This window comes from Bubalus bubalis, chromosome 22, assembly GCF_019923935.1.
Source record: "Bubalus bubalis isolate 160015118507 breed Murrah chromosome 22, NDDB_SH_1, whole genome shotgun sequence".
NCBI lineage: Eukaryota > Metazoa > Chordata > Mammalia > Artiodactyla > Bovidae > Bubalus > Bubalus bubalis.
In genome coordinates this window covers 20,598,848-20,616,082 of record NC_059178.1, presented here as the reverse complement: position 1 = coordinate 20,616,082, position 17,235 = coordinate 20,598,848, and the positions used below count along the sequence as shown (strand labels likewise).

The 17,235-nt window shown below is 37.5% G+C and overlaps 1 protein-coding gene across 5 annotated transcripts in view; it reads left to right on the top strand.

The window, feature by feature from the left end:
- ANKRD12 (ankyrin repeat domain 12) overlaps positions 1–17,235 on the top strand; it is a 101,270-nt gene that overhangs the window by 1,715 nt on the left and 82,320 nt on the right. The window lies entirely within an intron of this gene.

The window sequence follows — 17,235 nt, the reverse complement described above, 5'->3', positions numbered from 1 at the left end:
GTCTTAAGCGCTCTGGTTTCCATAGTTGTTGTTAAGATGGTTTTATGAACAGGCAGAGCTGGGAAAGTGGAAATCCCATGGGTGTGTATTCCATGAAGACTGAGGAAGAGTAAGAAAAAAATACTTAGATGAGGAAAGAAATAGGTGGAAGTATGTTATGCAGTCTTTGACTTTAGTTTTCTGATACTGTGAAGGGGAGAAAAGCTTGAATTTTGTTTGGCGATAAGTACCTAACTGGTGGAATGAATTTAAATGGAAGATGTTTTTATCAAAATGCTTGTATGTTACTTTTTTTTTTTTCCGTATAGAAGTTGCTGAAACATAAACCTGATACTCTTTGAGGTATCAAAGAAACAGTAGGGATATTTGGAAAACTCTTCATTGGAAAAGAGGTTTTTATTCTGGGGAATAAAAATAATATTAAAAATTTTCAATTTCTTGGTACTAGTTGACTAGTGGTTAAATTTTCTTTAAACCATTCTTATGTTTTAAGAGCATCAGATCAGATCAGATCAGTCGCTCAGTCGTGTCCGACTCTGCGACCCCATGAATCGCAGCACGAGCATGGTTTCAGTCTAAAGAGAGAATGATTAGAGATATTTAATTTCCATTGTAGTCTGGAAAAGGTTTAGACAGCTTTCTGTATATAAACTTGATGCTACTGAAGCAGCATCTATCAGATGGGTGTGAAGAATTTATCCAGTAATTGCCATACGTTGCCTAATAGCTAATGACACCACTTTCTGACTTGGAACTCATTGCTGAAGCTGACATCAACATGTATTTGTAAAATGCTGGTACTCTTAAAGGGTACGGTTTAGAGATTTATCCTTAGAACTGGAAGGGACTTCAAATTTTCTAATCCTTTTGCCTCACTTTACAGATGAAAAAATAAAGGCCTGATAAGGGGAAATGACTTCCCCAACTCAGCACAGCTAATTAAATGTCTGTGGTTTGGCCTAGAGATTTCTTTTTGTGAAGGTGCTAATTTGCTTCTTTCTTTTAAGAAGTAGCTTTATGGAATAGTGGAAAGAACAGGGGAAACATAAGTGAGAGGACTGGGGTTTAAATTCTTGATTTGTCACTTCCTAACTATGGTTTTTGACAAATCATATTAATTTTCAGAGCCTTGCATTTGTAATCTGCAACAAAACAAAACCTTTTGTTACATAATTTACAGCATTTTTGATGGCCCAATATGATTATATATGGAAAGCACATTATATTGTATAAGCTTTTATGCATATAAAAAGTGATATTTTTAGAATAACAGTTTTCTACTCTATTATCTAAGGTGTCTAGATCCCTAGGTTTTTGCTTAGTCTTACCTTCATTGTTTTGAGCACCTGCTGTTTTACAGATTATAACTCCCTGTAGATACATTTTCTGATCCCTGCTTAGTTCTAATCTTAGTAAAGCCTCTTATGAACATTTTAAATATTGTGGTTGTTAGAGTCTGACTTCCTCTGGAGAATATGAAGTTTCTTCATATAGCATTTGAAAACATTCTCATATACACTCATGCATGCACAGTCTGTTTCTTTAACAGACAGTGACTTTTAAAAAGTAATAAAGTATCTTAGTAACAATGTTAATTTGTTGCTAGTTTCGAGATATACAACAACAGGAGATGTAATTTCCTTTGTAAACTCAGCTTTTGAGTAGTTCATGTTAAGGTTATCTTGTAGATCTAAAATAAAATATACCCTGTAGGAATGTTAGGACTAAGTGTTGACTTTTGCTGTTAGGTTTAGAGACCTTTACTTTTAGTGCTTTACATTGATAATACTGGGAGTCAGAACATCAGTACTGTAGTGTAGTGGCGTTACATGGATTATTTGTAACTTTGAATCTAAAGGTTATGATAAACATTGTTGAGCACTTAGAATCTTCAGTTTTTAAGTGAACTATTTTAGATAATTTTCATAACAAACCCGTAAAACAGATACTACGGCTGAGAAAAATGAGGCTTTGAACTGTTATGTGGTGTGCAGATATTCACAGACCCAAAAAAGTGACAGACTGTGCTGTCCTCATTCTTAACCATTTCTCCTTTCTACCTCTAATTAAGAGTGCTTAGCTGATTTTGAGAAGTTTTAAGGCAGTGTTTCTTAAGTTTCTGACTTTGTGAAAAATTTGTGGAGCCAGCATTCTACCTTCACAAAGAATCGTGGAAGGTAGGCCAGCAAGCCTTTTCACGAGATGTTGATATAGTTGTCGTTTTTTTTTTTTTTTTTTTTTTAACGTTAGTTGTCAGAAGCAAATTAGTCTCACCAGCTACCGAAGGACTACAGTTGTTAACAGCTTTTTAAGAACTGTTGTAACAGGCTCCACCTTGATATTAATGTTCATTGTTAAAAGGGAGTATACTTTATTTTTTTTAAGCTTTTTATTTTGTACTGGGGGTATAGCTGATTAACAATGTTGTGATGGTTTCAGGTGAACCAGGACTCAGCCATTCATATACATGTACCCATTCTCCCTCAAACTCCCCTCCCATCCAGGCTGTCACATAGCATTGAGCAGCAGTAGGTTCTTGTTGGTTATCCATTTTAAATATAGCAGTATATACATGTCCATCCCAAACTCCCTAACTGTCCCTTCCGCCCAGCAGCCATAAGTTCATGCTCTGTCTCTGTTTCGTAAGTTCGTTTGCATCATTTCTTTTTAGATTCCACGTATAAGTGCTGTCATATGGTACTCCTCCTCCTTTGACTTGCTTCAATATGACACTCTCTAGGTCCATCAGTGTTCCTGTAAATGGCATTATTTTACTCTTTTTACTCATTATTAATGAGTAATATTTCATTAAGTATATGTATCATGGCTTCTTCATCCATTCCTCTGTCAATGGGCATTTAGGTTGCTTCCATGTCTTGACTTTGTAAACAGTGTTGCAAATGAATATTGAGGTGCATGTATCCTTTCAGATCATAAAGAAACATACTTAAAACAAAAGAGTGAAGGAGAAAGATAACTAACCAGACTCATTTAGGACTTTTATAAAGGAATAGAGTCAGAAAGAGTAAATAGGAGTTCATCTAGGTTAGAAGTGGAACCCTCCACAGAAATACTTCCAAGTTGAGGTTAAAAAAAAAGATAAATTATGAAGCTAAGTTACAAAATCATTTCTTTGGCATTTAAAAATTGTGTCTCTTTGGCTGATCGCTTAATATTTGTTTATTGTACTAAAATTGTTTCGAAATATGTAGTTGCTTACACTTCTGCATATCAGTTTGTATTTGGGCCACAATTGGGGAAAATACCACAAATATTAGTGATTAAATACCATATTCTTAAATTCCCTTATTGCTTAAAAGTGTTGTGAGAGTCCTTTAGCTTCTTACATTTCAGACTGTTGTTCTTCCTAAATAGGAGTTTTGTTGGCATTCTGACTTAGAAAACTAAAACCATGTGTACGTGGGTCTTTCTTCCTAGAAATAGATATATAAATTCACGGTAAAAGATAATAGTATGTAAAAAATTATATCCTCAGTAGTTCATGAAGTATTTTTACATCAGATCTCTTGAATTTCACAACTCTTCTTGAGATCAGCAAAATGTCCGCTAATCTGATGATATTGAACCATGGATAGGATCCAGGTTAAAATTCTCTGGAGTAATGCTAGACTGCTTTATGAAAGAGAAGTATTAGCAAATCTAAAGGAAGAGGAAAGAGGCACCTACTTTTATTTTCTCTTCCACCAAAGCCACATTGTACACAGCTTTCTTTCCTTTCTGTTCTACCACTTCTGAAGCTTTAACAAACAGGGTAGAAGTAAATACTAAAAACATTCTTTATAGCAATTTACTAATCAGTGATGGTGGTTAATGATGTCAGGTAGTTGAGAATATTTTTAGTTTATAAAATATTTCCTACCATAATTTGCCCAAAAATATTGTAACGAGGAATAAAGCCTTGGTTTATATTCTTATATTGTGTACTAAACTCTTGCAACCTCTGAGTTAAAATAAGTCCTTTTTACCAGAGTTTAATTTTGACTATTTGGAAGTTACTTGTTGATCAAAGAAAAGAACTTTTATTGTGCTTTTGTACTGTTAGATACTTTCACATATGTTATTTTAATATATGATGAGAGTAATTTTATATATCTAGTTATGAAAATGGAGAAGGCAATGGCAACCCACTCCAGTACTCTTGCCTGGAAAATCCCATGGATGGAGGAGCTTGGTAGGCTGCAGTCCACGGGGTCGCTAGGAGTCGCAGAGGACTGAGTGACTTCACTTTCACTTTTCACTTTCATGCATTGGAGAAGGAAATGGCAACCCACTCCAGTGTTCTTGCCTGGAGAATCCCAGGGACGGGGGAGCCTGGTGGGCTGCCGTCTATGGTGTCGCACAGAGTCAGACACGACTGAAGCGACTTAGCAGCAGCAGTTATGAAAAAGACTTCAGAAAGTTGTCACTGGAATGTTTCCAACTCCAGACACTATTACTCAAGAACTAACTTGAAATTTATGTTATATAAATGTTCATCTATTATTTTGAGAATTATTTTTCCTTAAAGTTTGTGAAAGTGTTAGTTGCTCAGTCGTGTCCGACTCTGCAATCCCATGGACTGTAGCCTGCCAGGCTCCCCTGTCCTTGGGATTCTCCAGCAAGAATACTGCAGTGAGTTGCCATTTGCTTCTCCAGGGGATCTTCTCGACCCAGGGATCGAACCTGGGTCTCCCACATTGCAGGCAGATTCTTTACTGTCTGAGCCACTAGGGAAGCCCAATTTTTTTCTTAAAATCAATCCAATTTGTTTGTAGATTTTTATTTATTTATTTTTTAATTTTTATTATTTTTTAAAAAATAAATTTATTTATTTTAATTGGAGGCTAATTACTTTACAATATTGTATAGGTTTTGCCATACATCAGCATGAATCCGCCATGGGTGTACACGTGTTCCCCATCCTGAACCCTTCCACCTCCCTCCCCATACCATCCATCTGGGTCATCCCAGTGCACCAGCCCCGAGCATCCTGTATCATGCATCAAACCTGAACTGGTGATTCGTTTCACATACGATATTATACATGTTTCAATGCCATTCTCCCAAATCATCCCACCCTCGCCCTCTCCCACAGAGTCCGAAAGACTGTTCTATACATCTGTCTCTTTTGCTGTCTCGCATACAGGGTTATCGTTACCATCTTTCTAAATTCCATATATGCGTTAGTATACTGTATTGGTATTTTTCTTTCTGGCTTACTTCACTCTGTATAATAGGCTCCGATTTCATCCACCTCATTAGAACTGATTCAAATGTATTCTTTTTAATGACTGAGTAATACTCCATTGTGTATATTTACCACAGCTTTCTTATCCATTCATCTGCTGAAGGACATCTAGGTTGCTTCCATGTCCTGGCTATTATAAACAGTGCTGCAATGAACATTGGGGTACACGTGTCTCTTTCCCTTCTGCTTTTCTCAGTGTGTATGCCCAGCAGTGGGATTGCTGGGTCATATGGCAGTTCTATTTCCAGTTTTTTAAGGAATCTCCACACTCATCTCCATAGTGGTTATACTAGTTTGCATTCCCACCAACAGTGTAATAGGGTTCTCTTTTCTCCACACCCTCTCCAGCATTTATTGCTTGTAGACTTTTGGATAACAGCCATTCTGACTGGCGTGAAATGGTACCTCATTGTGGTTTTGATTTGCATTTCTCTGATAATGAGTGATGTTGAGCATCTTTTCATGTGTTTGTTAGCCATCTGTATGTCTTCTTTGGAGAAATGTCTATTTAGTTCTTTGGCCCATTTTTTGATTGGGTCATTTATTTTTCTGGAATTGAGCTGCAGGAGTTGCTTGTATATTTTTGAGATTAATTGTTTGTCAGTTGCTTCATTTGCTATTATTTTCTCCCATTCTGAAGGCTGTCTTTTCACCTTGCTTATAGTTTCCTTTGTTGTGCAGAAGCTTTTAATTTTAATTAGGTCCCATTTGTTTATTTTTGCTTTTATTTCCATTATTCTGGGAGGTGGGTCATAGAGGATCCTGCTGTGATGTATGTCAGAGAGTGTTTTGCCTACATTCTCCTCTAGGAGTTTTATAGTTTCTGGTCTTAACGTTTAGATCTTTAATCCATTTTGAGTTTATTTTTGTGTATGGTGTTAGAAAGTGTCCTAGTTTCATTCTTTTACAAGTGGTTGACCAGTTTTCCCAGCACCACTTGTTAAAGAGATTGTCTTTTCTCCATTGTACAGTCTTGCCTCCTTTGTCAAAGATAAGGTGTCCATAGGTGCGTGGATTTATCTCTGGGCTTTCTATTTTGTTCCATTGATCTATATTTCTGTCTTTGTGCCGGTACCATACTGTCTTGATAACTGTGGCTTTGTTGTAGAGCCTGAAGTCAGGCAGGTTGATTCCTCCAGTTCCATTCTTCTTTCTCAAGATTGTTTTGGCTATTCAGGGTTTTTGTATTTCCATACAAATTGTGAAATTATTTGTTCTAGCTCTGTGAAAAATACTGTTGGTAGCTTGATAGGGATTGCATTGAATCTATAGATTGCTTTGGGTAGTATACTCATTTTCACTATATTGATTCTTCCAATCCATGAATATGGTATATTTCTCCATCTATTAGTGTCCTCTTTGATTTCTTTCACCAATGTTTTATAGTTTTCTATATATAGGTCTTTAGTTTCTTTAGGTAGATATAGTCCTAAGTATTTTAGTCTTTTCGTGGCAATGGTGAATGAAATTGTTTCCTTAATTTTTCTCTTTTCTCATTATTAGTGTATAGGAGTGCAAGGGATTTCTGTGTGTTGATTTTATATCCTGCAGCTTTACTATATTCATTGATTAGCTCTACTAATTTTCTGGTGGAGTCTTTAGGGTTTTCTGTGTAGAGGATCATGTCATCTGTTTGCAGATTTTTAGTTGAGGTGATCACCCAGCAGTGGTTATTCACCCTTCAGAAATTATCCCTGTCTTCCAGGGTTCATAAAAACATCTCAAGAATGAACATGAGTGTTCTCTTTAGGCTGCAGTCAAACAGGACCAAAAAATACTTCTTTACCTTCTATTAGTCCTCACACTATTGAAAGTAAACAGGAATGTGTAACAGCAAAGGGGCTCACTCACTGTTCTTTTCCAGTACACTTTCCCCCTCCTTAACTCCTCCTCCCCCCTTCAGGTGCTATTGTTCAGTAGCTTTGCAATATCCAGTGAAAATAAATCTGTCCCTATCTGTTGTTGGTTAACATTAATATTTGTGTCCTTCCATTTAAATTATATAACCACTTTCTTGTTATCCAAGACTTTCATCTTTAAATGTGGTGTGAATGGATTTGGTTTTAGCTACAGAAATTTGATCATTAGCTAATAACGTGGAGAAATAATCATTTGCCCTTTCTCTTCTGTGAATTGATACTTCATATCCTTTGGTCAGAGGTATAGTTATAAACATCCTGTGACTGATAATGGGCTGTCCTCATAAATTCTCATTCACTCTATTGTTATTGAAAGTTGGTAGGTCGTGTCCAACTCTTTGTGACCCTATGGACTGCTGCACTCCATGTTCCTCTGTCCTTCACTGTTTACTAGAATTTGGTCAGAGTCATGTCCACTGAGTCTGTCTAACCATCTGACCATCTCATTCTCTGTCTCTGCCTTCTCCTTCTGCCCTCAATCTTTCCCAGCATCAGGGTCTTTCCCTATGCGTCAGTTCTTTGCATCAGGTGGCCAAAGATGCTTCAGCATCAGTCCTTCCAATGGATATTTAGTGTTGATTTCCTTTAGGATTGACTGGTGGGATCTTCTTGGAGTCCAAGGAACTCGCAAGAGTCTTCTCCAGCACCACAATTCAAAAGCATCAATTCTTCGGTGCTCAGCCCTCTTTATGGTCCGACTCTCACATCCATTCGTGACTACTGGAAAAAACATAGCTTTGAGTCTAGACCTTTGTTGGCAGAGTGATGTATTTACTTCTTAATACACTGTCTTGCTCCTTCCAAAGAGGAAGCGTCTTTTAATTTCATGGCTGCACTCACTGTCTGCAGTGATTTTGGAGCCCAAGAAAATATGTTACTGCTTCTACTTTTTTCCCTTCTATTCACTCTTTACCATGCCCTTTTGAAGTTTGTTTTCATTGTACAGATGAGTTTAAATCAGTGATTGTCTTGCTCCTTTAAAAAATTATACCTTCAAAGAAGTTGATATTAAGAGAAAAAAGAGATGAAATGATATATAAAATTTGAGCCTTTGTGGGGAAAATAATTATTTTGTATTATGAATTTTTACAAGGAAAGTTCTTGAATGATTCAGTCTGGCAGTGTAACAGACTATCTGTGGATATTGAATATGATCATAACCAGAATTTATTTTTCTGTATTTTCAAGCTTTGCCACGATGAGCAAGTATTATGGATATAATCAAGGTTTTAAACAGTGCATGCTTAATTAACACCTTTTATTTTTTATATTTGTTTGTTTTGGCTGTGTCGGGTCTTAGTTGTGGCACATGGGCTTAGTGCCCTGCCTCATGTGGGATCTTAGTTCCCCAACCAGGGATGGAACCTGCATCCCCTGCATTGGAAGGCAGATTCTAAAGCACTGGACCACCAAGGAAGACCCAGCAAATTTTAAATAAATGTTTTTATGAACAGTATTGCATTTAGCGTTGTTGAGGCAGGAATTTAATATGATCTTCGCTGATATTTTTCTGTAGTGTTTTTTTTTTAAGAATTTACACTGAATATTTTAATATGATCTTCGCTGTAGTGTTTTGTTTTGTTTTGTTTTTTAGAATTTACACTGAATATGTGAAATAGGGGACAGTGTTCTTAAATCATGCAAATGCTTTCTAGTTGGTGTAGAATGGAACACAGTGAGCCCTCAAGGACATGGATTATGTCTGTCTTGTTCACTGTTGTACCCCAGATTCCATCATATTCTAAGGGATCACCCCAGTGCTAATGTCAGGTGAATGGTCTGACTGGCGTAAGAGGATGAATTGGGACTAAGGAGAGGAAAATGGGTAGCAGATGAAAAAGCTTGTGATTGCGAGGAAGAGGGGCTTGATAAAAACAAATTTCCAATATGGGGAATAATATAACACAGGTTTTCTTGGAAAATAATTCAAGAGGTTGTATAGAATTCATATAGAAGACAAGAAGATCATTGAAAAAGTGCTTAGATATTAAGGTTTTAGGTACCATTGCTAAGCATATATCTGAAGAAGACAGTTTCTGCTTGTATGGAGCTTAAAATCTAGCTGGAAGAGATAATTACTTAAAACATGGATCCATAATTACAGAGAGGCTCTGTAAACATCTGGAAGTTACATTGCAGATTTTTTAGTGGAAGGTCTTATGGCTTTCAGGCTTTGAGATGGGTCTGTCCAAAAAAGACGAAGAATCACTGAGTTGGAAATTTAAGTTCAGTTTTTGATGTAGAACTGTTACATTCTTAAATAGTCCTAAATTTATGTTTTTAGACTTACAGGATATTTCTTCTTATAGATAAAGCTATTTAATATTGGCATCATCAGTGAGATTAGCTTTTTTACCCCTAGTTCATAATATTTACATTGTTATATTTCAGGAAATGCTTTATTTTTAAAATGAAACCAAATAGACACATACTCTTTGCCATTGAGGTTGGAGTTTCCACCATACTACCCTTTTCATGTCACATACTTAATGCTGTTAGACTGCAGGGAATTCACTATGCTTTGTTCCCTCTGTACCACATTCCTCGTTACTCTTCCTCAGCATCCTTTGACAGGAAAGCAGTGTGCGTCCTAAATTGACCTGACTAAAAAGAGCTACCAATCATGCATACTATTATCCTAAGTCAACTTAGAGCACCTTTTAAATGACTCATATGCAGTTACCCTGAATTGTTTTTTTTATTGCTGTCTAGTTGATATATAGTATCAGTCATATTAGTTTCAGGTGTATAATACAGCCATTTGGTATTTGGTATTTTTATAGGTTATACTTCCTTTAAAGTTGGCAGTTGTCCTGAATTCTTGTGGGTAGTATTGTAAGTGGATTTATGTCGGACAGTGTGCAGGACACAGAGGTGGTAGATCAGGACTAAAAGAAGGCCCAGACAATTCAGCCCTGGTGTGAAGTTGTGTGGAAGCTACAACTTTGGCTATAATTGAAGTAGTGTTAATCACCCACATTATTGTTGGGTCAGGGTGGGAATGGTGTGGTATGTAGATGAGAAATAACTTAATACTTTCATAAGTGTTGCTCTCTTGAGAGGGGTACTGACTTCAACTACCTCTAACACATAGAGAGTTTGGGCGTAGATAAAGATGATTTTCAGGATTTCAGGCTTATATTGCAGAAGCTGTGATTATCATAAAAACTATTCTGGGTTTTTATGCCATGCCTTTTATTTCAAATCTCTTTATTTTTTTATGTGCCACTATTCAAACTATATGCAATTATCTAAACAGTTAAAAGTCCTTTCCTTTCATTTAAGGCTAAAATATGTACCTATCATTTTTAAAGAAAGCTGTAAAAATGAGTTAGCGTGTATTCAGAATTAAAGGGTGAATAGTACTGAGAATGGACCAAAGGCCTGATCTCTTGAGCAGATCAAGAGTTACTTGTCTTTTGAGGGGTAAAGTTAAAATACCAAAAATGTTTTTTATTTTCACATATTTCAGATAATTTTAAAGGTACAGAAAATAGCATAGTGTGCATATGGCACCTGTCTGCAGCCTTAGGAATTAAACATTTACAAGTTTAGTTGAAGGCCCCTGTATATCTTTGCCTGAGCCATATCCTTTCTTCCCCCAGCGAAGTCCTATCTCCCTCTTTGTGCAAACTTTTTCCAGCAGTAGCTCTACCCTTTCCCTGCTGCTGCTGCTAAGTCGCTTCAGTCGTGTCCAACTCTGTGCGACCCCAGAAACGGGAGCCCACCAGGCTCCCCCGTCCCTGGGATTCTCCAGGCAAGAACACTGGAGTGGGTTGCCATTTCCTTCTCCAATGCATGAAAGTGAAAAGTGAAAGTGAAGTCACTCAGTCGTCTGCGACTCCTAGCGACCCCATGGACTACAGCCTACCAGGCTCCTCCGTCCATGGGATTTTCCAGGCAAGAGTACTGGAGTGGGGTGCCATTGCCTTCTCCGACCCTTTCCCTAGACCTGTGTAAATTTCTTTCTTTGTCCAGGGTTCACCACGGTGACATTTTCCATTTCAGCTCTGTTGTGTATTGTATATAACAGTACGGGTGGGCTGACTAGTGGAGCTGAAAATGATTACCTGTATACACGAAGTAGAAATCTACCTTTAAATGTAGGCAGAGTAAAGATTTCAACATTGTACTATATGCAGAACAGATTGGCAAAGTAGATGTGAGAGTAATCTCATGAAATCATTTTAGGAAGGTTAGTCTTGTAGCAGTAGTGTGGAGCAGTGGTCTGGAAGGAGGTGTAAATTGCTAACTCATTTTGACTGGCTTTTTTCCCTTCTAATTACCCTACATTAGTGAGATTTTGTTCTGCTTCCAAATACTTTACTATTTTGCAATAAGTGAAAGGAGCTGGTGGCAGAATGCTTAATGGTGAGTGTTGCTAGTTTTCAGGATCTGGGGGATTGGTCTTTGCCCCCTTTTAGAGTCTGTTGATAGTGGAATGAGTACATCATGGTTATTAGATCTCTACTTTCAGTATTGTAACATTTCCACCACTCAGTGCCAGAGATGCAAGCAAAGCTGCCTGACCGTTTTCTCTGGGCTGTTGCAGCCCTCTGCTGGCCTATGGAAGTCACACATTTAGAGCCCTGTCGGGCCAGAAAGAGGTCAGTAACCCCAGCAACTCACTTTTAGAATCTTAGAAGTCATTTATGTCAACTCTCCATTTGCAGATGAGTATTTTGTATATTGACCTTTACAGTTCTGGAAATAAATTTATATGTAAATATGCTTAGATATTGAGGGCAAGTAGATCATTCTAAATCCAACTGCCTGTATTACTTTTTTTAAAAAATTCTAACTGTATTGTTAGAATGTGATCCTTTATGGTCCACTGTTGACAATGCCAAAAAATATTTTTACATTCTCTTTTGTAAATATTATCTAATGCAGTAATGGGAACTTTATGTTTTAAAAAAATTGAGATATTGTTCGGTCATTTCTATTGGGAGACAAATACAATGGATAATTGTGTTTTTTTTAAGTATTTTCAAAGCATTTCTGCTGCTTGTTGCTGGTGTCATTCTAGCCTCCTTGCTCTTGTGGACTGTTATTCCCATCTCACAATCTGGTTGTCATACTTGAAGTGGTCTCCATGTCTTTCCTGTTATTCCTCCTTAGTCTTTCTTCCAGAGTTTCACCAGTGGCCCCTTTTTTCCCCTCAACAGCCCTTTTAAACACGCTACTCAAATTGTGTCACTGACTTTTTTAAAGCCTTAAGTTGCTTTTGTCATCATAAAGATCAAACGACACAGTGACGAGGTACTTCATGTCGATCCCTTCCTCCTCTGTTTAGCCTCTTTGTCTCCCCTGCTGTGCTTCAGTTCTTGCTGTCCTTCCCTGTGGCCTGCTCTCTGTGGGCGGGTGTAATTTCTTGGTCTAGAATACAATCATCATTTTCTTGTGGGAAAATGTTATGGAATAGCTGCCAGAAAACATTGTGCTAAAAATCAACCATGGCTTACTTTGGGAAGATACGATAAAGCAAGCATGAACCCTTGCTTGGTTGTTTATATTTCAAGCAATTTGCCTGTCTAAGTGCTGCTCTCTTTTATACCTCTGGTTTACCTTTGTGGAATTTTGAAGGTAATACACAGAGCTAAACTAAATTGACTATTTACAATGCATTTACTTGATACAGTCTTCTAAATTAATGTTGTGCTTTAGGGCTTCCCTGATAGCTCAGTTGGTAAAGAATCTGCCTGCAATGCAGGAGACCTGGGTTCAATCCCTGGGTTGGAAAGATCCCCTGGAGAAGGGACAGGCTACCTACTCCAGTGTTCTTGGGCTTCCCTTGTGGCTCAGCTGGTAAAGAATCCACCTGCAATTCAGGAGTCCTGGGTTCAATCCCTGGATTGGGAAGATCCCCTGGAGAAGGGAAAGGCTACCCACTCCAGTATTCTGGCCTGGAGAATTACATACACAGTCCATGGAGTCACTAAGAGTTGGACACGACTGAGCAACTTTTACTTTCACTTTTAGATTTTTGAAGGAGATAATATACAGCAGCACCAACACAAAGTGCAACCTATTTTACTGGATTGAGCTTCTGTCCCTAATCTTTTATTTGCTTTCATATTTTAATGGCTGGATTAGAAAACATAAAACGCAGAAAGTACCTCTTACTTCTTCCTCTAGCTCTGTCTGAGGTACTTCTCTCACCTGCCATCTCATCAGTCTTTCCCCTTGGGTTCTAACCAGAACACTGTAGTTCTCCAAAGCAAACCAAGTGGAAGTTGACTTATTTAAAAATTTTTCATTTGTATATTATGCAAGTAATACCTGTTTATTATAAAAATTAATATAGATAGACCATAGACATCTCTTAAGAACTGTAGAAAATATAGTCTTAAGGACAATGCTGAAGACAGTTTATTTTAAAGGATGTGGTTGTTTTGGTCTTTTTCATGCTGTTGGTTAAATTTGTGATTTTTATGATACTAATTTCTTGGTCTGAAATACAACCATCATATTCTTGTGGGGGAAATGTTATGAAATAGCTGCCAGAAACATTGTGGTGAAAATCACCCACAGCTTACTTTGGGAAGGTATGATAAAGCAGGCATGAACCCATTTCAGAGACTGAATTCTTAACTGTTTAAGTAGTTGAGATGATAGAGAGGTCCAGTTCTTATTCCAGAAATACAGCCATATTTAATATTTATCTTAAAGATTTTCTGTTAGTTTGGGAGTTAAGCTTTTGGTCTTTGTGCAAATAGGAAGTGTTTAATATTTATGTCTGATGGTTTACTTTTTTTGCATGGGTAATGGTGGTTTAGTCACTAAGTCGTGTCCGACCCTTGCAATACCATGGACTGTAGCCTGCTAGGCTCTTCTGTCCATGGGATTTTCCAGGCAGGAATACTGGAATGGATTGCCATGTCTTTTTTCCAGGGGATCTTCTAGCCCAGGGATGGAACCGAGGTCTCCTGTGCTGCAGATGGTCTACTGTATTGCAGGCAGATTCTTTATTGACTCAGCTACCAGAGAAGCCCTTTTGCATGGGGGAGCACAGCAATAAGGATGTCAAAATTGTTTAGTAGTTTAAGCTGTCATTTTTGTATTCATAGAAACGTAGAATGGAGTGAAATTGTTCTAAACCTCTGGAATCAGGATTTTGGAAGAATAGGCGTTCTTTAATGTAATCTAGCCTAACTTTACTTTCAAGAAGAAACAGAAGTACTGAGAAGTAATGAAGGTCAACCAAAAAGTCAGTGGTAGATCTCAGAATAGAATCTTGGACTAAAGTCTCCCAGATCAAATCACAGAGAAAATAATAGTCACTTTCCTAACTGAATGACTCTGTCTCTCTCTTTTAAAGGATGAGCTCCATAACTTTTATTTATTATTATTTTTTAAAGTAACCGTTTTATTTTGGCACTGCCTCACGGCATCTTAGTTCCTCAACCAGGGATGGAACCACTGCCACCTGCAGTGGAAGCATGGAGTGTTAACCACTGGACCACAGGGGTAGTCCCTACTCTTAAGGGTCATTTGAATTCTGTTGATTTCACCTTTTACTAGTTACATTTTTTTCTCAAAACAATTTTGGAGGAAGCATTTTTACTTTCAGCATAGCTGTAGCCCAGTGGAAGCTGGATCAGGAAAAAAGTTAGGAATTTCCATTCCATTCATATGGTTCCATCTTTATTTTCTTTAGTTAGAATTTAAAATTGCTGGTAAATTTAGAGGGCAGTATTTGAATATTTTATATGCACCAAAGACTGTATATGTGAAAATAACATTTTCTCATAGCTTTATTATTTGAGCGTTACCATTCCATGATGTAGATGAAGACATTAAGTGTGTGCTCTGTGGATTTCTGGACTGTGAGGCAGACTGGGGACACTCCCTTCTTTTTCAGTAATGTATATGGAAAGCTAGATAAAAATAAAATATTTAAAAAACACATCTGAGCTTGAAAGCAAAAAAGCAGAATCAGCAGGTGCTTGAAATGGGAAAAAAAACTCAAAGGCATATTGGGAAGCAGGAATTGAAGCCCTGTCCTAAAAGGAAAACTGGAACTCGAAGGCCCAGGAATGACAGGGAGCTGTCCGCAGATCAGTAAGGCTCTGAATGGTTGATGAATGACGCTGAAAGAAGAGTCTGCCAACCTGGGGTTGCATCTCCTAGTGCGTCTTCTTCCTGTCCTTTTATTGTTACCTGTTTTTGTATCCTTTTTGGGTCTCTTTTACAAAGTATATTGCTGAGTCTTATTTTTACCCAACCTCAGAGACTCTATCTTTTAATTAATGAGTTTAATCCATTTTCATTTATTGTAATTTTCCTAATATCTATTGGAAATTATTTACATTCTATTTACTATATTTTTGTTCATTTCCCACAGTTTCTTAATCTTATATTTTAAAATATATTTAAATATGTATATTTTCAAATATGTATATTTTCTTTCTTCCAAACAAGAGAAGTACTTTACCCACTTTCTCAGTTTCCTTTCGTCTCTGCCACTACACCTCCTACCCCCACAGGGTCCCAGCAGCCATGTTGATGTTTTGTAGAATTTTAGTTCTGTAGAGGTATTCTTCAGGCATCCATCCATCTGTCATTTTTCTTTTTGTGTGATATACTAGATCTGCTAGGTTATTCCTAACAAATAACCTAAGTCCCTAACAAATAATTAATTCCCATAAAAGGGCTTCCCAGGTGGCTCACTGGTACAGAATGTGCCTGCTGATGCAGGAGACATGGGTTCGATCCCTGGGTCGGGAAGATTTCTTGGAGTAGAAAATGACTACCCATTTCGGTATTCTTAACTGGAAAACTCCATGGACAAAGGAGCCTGGTGAACTACAGTCCCTGGGATCACAAAGAGTCAGACATGACTTAGTGACTGAAAAGTGAAAGTGAAGTCGCTCAGTCGTGTCCGACTCTTTGCGACCCCGTGAACTGTAGCCCACCAAGCTCCTCCGTCCATGGGCTTCTCCAGGCAAGAATACTGGAGTGGGTTGCCATTTCCTTCTCCAGGGGATCTTCCCAACCCAGGGATCGAACCCAGGTCTCCCACATTGCAGGCAGACGCTTTAACCTCTGAGCCACCAGGGAAGCCCTTAGTGACTGAACATGAACGCAATTACCATATATCACATAGTGTTCTCATAGATTTATTTCAGTTAAGAGCCTACTTAAAAAAAAACAATTTTCAAACAGGGTTTTGTATATATACATTCTAAGACCTTTTTATGCCTGAAAGTATGATTTGTTAACCCTCACTTTTAAATGATAGCTTAGTTTGATTAAAGATTTTTGGTTTGAAATTCTTTTCCCTGTACGTTTTGAAATATTTCTACATTATTTTCTCGTCTCTGCTGTTGCTTTTTGCAGGTTCTGATGTCAGCTTTATTTCTTTTCCTGTGTGTGTGACCTGCAGTTCCTCTCTAGATTTTGAAATTTTTGTTTATCTTTTTCAGTCTATAGTGTGTCTGGGTATAGTTTCTTTTCTGTCTTGTTTGCACTTGGATTCGTATTCATTCCGTCCTTCTCTCATTCAACAGTTAGCTACTTATTGGGAGTCTATGCCAGGTTGTATTCCAGACATTTTCATCCAACATCTTTGATCTTTCCTCAGTTCTGGAAAATGATTGTCATTTTCTCAAGTAGTTTGTCTTCAGTTTTTTTCTTTCTGGGAATTCTGTTAATATGGATTCTGTTGCTTCTTGTCTCTTCTCCATCTCTTAACTTTAATGTTTTTCTTAAAAAAAATTCTCTCTTGATATCTTCTGCAACTGTCCTCTACCTGATCTTCTAGCTCGCTAGCTCATTCTTTTGCTTATCCATTTACCTAATCTGTGGAGTTCTTTATTTCAATCATTGTACTTTCATACTCTGCATTTCTTATTGGTTCTGTTTAGTCCTGCTGCGTATTGGAATTTTCTCTTATTTCTTTGAGAATTTTAAATGCGTTAAAAATTTCTTCACATGTCTGTTCCATTAATTCTGTTCCATATGGTTTAGTTTGAGTTGCGATTTTTTTTCCAGTGGGAAACCAATACAAAAAAGCAACTCAGTGGTAGCATCTAATTTTTAGTTTTAAGAGGTCTGACCACTGAT